Source organism: Leptonychotes weddellii, chromosome 4, assembly GCF_054177405.1.
Source record: "Leptonychotes weddellii isolate Sample4059 chromosome 4, ASM5417740v2, whole genome shotgun sequence".
NCBI classification, from domain to species: domain Eukaryota; kingdom Metazoa; phylum Chordata; class Mammalia; order Carnivora; family Phocidae; genus Leptonychotes; species Leptonychotes weddellii.
In genome coordinates, this window is record NC_138372.1 from 21885700 (window position 1) to 21890535 (window position 4836).

The 4836-nt window shown below is 43.5% G+C and overlaps 1 pseudogene; it reads left to right on the forward strand.

Annotated features, from left to right (window-relative positions):
* Window positions 1–477: 477 nt before the first annotated feature.
* LOC102749746 (large ribosomal subunit protein eL27 pseudogene) lies at window positions 478–844 on the forward strand (annotated as a pseudogene).
* The last annotated feature ends 3992 nt before the right edge of the window (window positions 845–4836 follow it).

Below are 4836 nucleotides of genomic sequence, written 5' to 3' on the forward strand. Positions count from 1 at the left end.
AGGTTCAATTAGAAGGTCCCGCAGCTCCCACCCTAAGCCAAGGCCTTTGCAGTCTTCACTTTACATCATCAATAATAATTACTGTTTTACTTTATTCCCAGCATATCAGAATCAGGCCAAGGAGGAGAGGGACTATTGAAAGGAGACCTTCTTGGAAGCCCAAAGTGGCAGAAAGCTCAGGCAATTAATTGGCCAGTAATCAACACAGTAATTAACTAGAGAAACATTTTGCAAAGTATATGGCGCAAGCACCATCGCTGTGGATGCTATTTGGTGGCAAATAAATAAGCCTCTGTTATCTTAAGAATGATGTCTATAGATTAGAAAATATAACTGTATAAGTACAAACAACAAGAGCTACAACTATAACATCAAGCTTGCAGTTTGCTAGCGGTGGTGTAGGACTAGCATAGTCAATTTAAATAAAAATAATACCATAAGTAAATATTCTTTCTACTGTAGGCTTGAGGTGGGCAAGTTCATGAAACCCGGGAAGGTGGTGCTGGTCCTGGCCAGACCCTACTCCCGGTCATCGTGAAGAACATGGATGATAACACCTCAGACCATCCCTACAGCCATGCTCTGGTGGCTGGAATTGACCGCTGTCCCCACAAAGTGACAGCTGCCATGGGCAAGAAGAAAACCATCAGGAGGTCAAAGATCAAGTCTTTTGTGAAAGTTTATAACCACAGTCACTTCATGCCCACAAGGTACTCTGTGGACATCCCCTTGGACAAAACTGTCATCAATAAGGATGTCTTCAGAGACCCTGCTCTTAAAGGCAAGACGTGACAAGAGGCCAAGGTCAAGTTCGAAGAGAGGTACCAACTGGTGAGAACAAATGTTTCTTCCAGAAGCTGCGGTTTTAGATCTATTTTGTTTCAGTCATTAAAAATACAAAAAAAAAAAAAAAAAGTAAATATTAACACAGGTAGTAAGAAGATATGGCAAAAATTGGGATGGTGGTATGAGACTAACCAAAGTTAGGAAATAATTCAAGGAAAGGCCTGTTTAATGAATAACAAGCCAGCACTGGCCACTAACTATCCCCTGCAAAAAAAATCCACTACACATTAGGAACATACAGAGAAGGGAGAGATTAAAAAGTGAGAGGGGGCACCTGGGTGGCTTAGTCGGTTAAACATCTGACTCATGATTTCGGCTCAGGTCACGATCTCAAGGTCATGATCTCAAGGTTGTGAGATTGAGGCCGACGTCATGCTCTGTGCTGGGCGTGGAGCCTGCTTGGGATTCTCTCTCTCCCTTTCCCTCTGCCCCTCCCCTTCTCTAATTAAAAAAAAAAAGTAAGAACCACTTTCTAAAGAAATTGAGTGATCTTTTTCAAAAGGACCAGAATTCCTACTCAGAGCGTTGGTGTCTAAAGTAAATCTCTCCTTATGTTGGCCCAGGGTGGGAACCTGGGTGCCCTCTTGCCTGTCTGCCCCCTTTCCGCATGCCCTAAAATGAAGCCTGCGGATTGATCTTCCCACTCAGGAAGAGTAAGGACAAATTAAAAACATTTTCAGACATGCAAAGATTCGGAAGGCTTTCCTTCCATGCACCCCCTTTAAAAATGTTATTTGAAGATATACTCCAGGAAAACAGAGACAAACCCCAAGAAAGAGAGACCAGATTCACCCAGTAGTAGAACTGACCCACAAGTGTAATGAGTAGAAATACCAGAGGTCCATAAAGCCATCAGTCAAAATTAGAACAGGAAGTCAGAGGGTTTGGAGAAAAGTGTCTTCAAGAAGAAAATGGGCTTCATTCAACAAATAATGTAATTAAGAAGCTGGGAGATTTTAATGACCGATTAAAAAGGCATATGTTTCTTTTCTCAAGAAGAAAAGAGAAAAGCAATTCGAAACTCCAGGAGAACAAAAACTCGTATAAGAAAGTCATGGTCCAAATATGAAGGGAATTAAAATATAACATGACTTCGAATATTGAGGGAGCGTGGGAAAATACATTTGAACTTGAAGCCTGGAGCATTTCCCTTCAGGCAGCATTTAAATCATAAGACTATAGTTCCTTCTCTCTCTTTTTTTTTTTTTTAAAGATTTTATTTATTTATTTGGCAGAGAGAGACACAGCGAGAGAGGGAACACAAGCAGGGGGAGAGAGAGAGGGAGAAGCAGGCTTCCCGCCGAGCAGGGAGCCCGATGCGGGGCTCGATCCCAGGACCCTGGGATCATGACCTGAGCCGAAATCAGACGCTTAATGACTGGGCCACCCAGGCGCCCCATAGTTCCTTCTCTACGGGTCCCTGGATGCTCGTTAACTCTTCAGAGACTAATGTTTACATAATCATAATATTTTTAAAAAACACTATTGATTTTCAATTTTTGAAATTCAGAGACGGACAACACACAAAACCAGAACACTTTCACTCTGGATACAGAACTAGATTCCTATGTAGTGGTTTAGCAAGAAGATTTAGGAGGAGGGAGGGCAAGTGTGATAAAGGATGTCTCATCTGGCACAGCAGGAGTCAAAATTAGATGGCACAAGAAAGAAGAGCTGAAAATGGGTATCTAACCAAACTCCGGAGGCATGGTACCTTTGCCAAACTTCTCATCTTTCATAGTTGGGCATGGTGCCAGACATTGTTAGCCCAGTACCCACCCGCCCTCCTTCCCTTATTCCTAGAACCCTTGCATTTCACTGGGCACGTGGCTACCCGGAGGAACAGTCTATTCCCCAGGCTCCCTCGCAGCCACATGGCATCAGGTGACCCCATTCAGGCCAACTGGATGCAAACAGAACGGGCATGCCTCTCCACGAGCTGGAATACGGGCGTGCTTGGCCATCTCTGACCCAGGCCAAGAGTTTTACCATAAACAATAATAGCTAACACTTACATATATATGTTAACTCTGTGTCGGGCAGTTCTCTAAGTGCTTGGCATATATGAGCTCCTTTAACCTAACAACGATGTGTATTCGTTTCCCATGACAGCTATAACAAAATACCAGAAACCCAGCGTCTCAGAAGGACACAAATGTATTCTCTTACAGTTCTGGAGCTCAAAAGTTTAAAATCAATGTGTCGGCTAGACTGTTTCTTTCTGGAGACTCAGGAGAGAATTTATTTCCTTGTATTTTCAGCTGCCAGCGGCACCTGCATTCCTTGGCTCATGGTCCCTTTCCCATGTCACTACAGTCTCTCACTTCCATCATCACATCTCTGATTACTATTTTGAGTTCCTGCCTCTTTTTTTTTTAGAGATTTTATTTATTTATTTATTTATTTATTTATTTATTTATTTAATTTAGAGAACACGTGAGCAGGGGGAGGGGCAGATGGAGAGGGAGAGACAGAAAATCTCAAGCAGACTCTGCACTGAGCAAGGAGCCCAATGCCAGGCTCAATCTCACGACCCTGAGATCATGACCTGAGCTGAAACCAGGAATCAGACGCTTAATTGCTTAATCGACTGAGCCACCCAGGCGCCCCTCCTGCCTCCTTCTTCTAAGGACCCTTGTGATTACATTGGGCCCACTGGAGCAGTCCAGGATAATATCCCCCTCTCAAGAATCTTCGCTGAATCACTTCTGCAAAGTCTTCTTTGCCATATGAGATAACATTCACAATTCCTAGGGATTAGGGCACGCACATCTTTGGGGGAACATTATGCTCCTTCCCTCGGGTGCTGTATTATGCCCCATTTTACAGATGGTGAAACTCAAGCACGAAGAAATTAAGTAGCATGCCCAGGGTCACACAGCTGCTCATAAGTGGCAGACCCATAATTTAAACCTGGGCAGTCTGGCACTAGGACCTGTGCTCATGACCATGATACTCTCCTACCCGGGCAGAATTCTGGCTTCCCGATGATTGCAGAGCCACCTGGCCAGGCCTAGATGGCCTGCAGAGAAAACAAAACTTCCATCTTTCTAAGGCATTGCCATTTGGGAGTCTTTGTCACAGCGGCTATATTCGAATACCGAAATCAATAGCTACTCTACATAATTTAAAATAATGATTTTACTCTATTTTATTCTGAGTGGTTTGAACCTATTACAAGAAAAATATACTTTTTATTCATTTACAGTGTGTTTAAGTTGGAGGGCGGGGGTGCCAATCAGTCCATATCACAACCTTGCTTAAACCCTTCAGGGACCCCACTGCCTTTGGGATGGAGTCCAAGCTCCTCAGCCTAGATTCAGGCCAGCCTGTCACCCACCTTTCTATTTCTAAACAGTCCTTCGGCCGTGTCTACCCCTCACCTTTGCTCATGTTATCCCCTCTCCCTGGAATCCCAACCCTTCTTTCTCTCCCACTCCTGCCCAACATGTCCCACTCAAAGCCCATCTGTGAATTCCTATTCATCCCTCATAGGCCCAGCCCAAGTTGCCTCTGGAACGTTTTTCTGTTTATCTTGCTCTTTCTCTGTCCTGTTAAAGACTTTCCTCAAATGTCTGGTGACTCAGATCGTAGTTAAAACAAAACTATCCAGTCTACACACACACACACACACACACACACACCCCTCCTAGAAAGATCAGGTTTCTCCTTCTTTTCCTTCCCCTTGTGTGTTCCTCTATCAAAATAATCACACCAGCACACATTTACCGTGATCATTGTTTATAGCTAATATTATTTATAATTTTAGGATTTAAGTTCATTAGCAGCCTCCTGCACCAATATGTGACTCAAAATAAAAACAATCCCAAATGACAAGATAAGCATAAGGACGTCTGACTGACAAAGCTCTGATTTTTCCCATGATGACCACTCTGATTTTTTGAAATATTAAATTAAAGTACGGGTATGTATGAATGTGAGTCTCCGTCTTGCTGGTGCCTGCTGCACCTGCCCGCAGTGATCCTGACA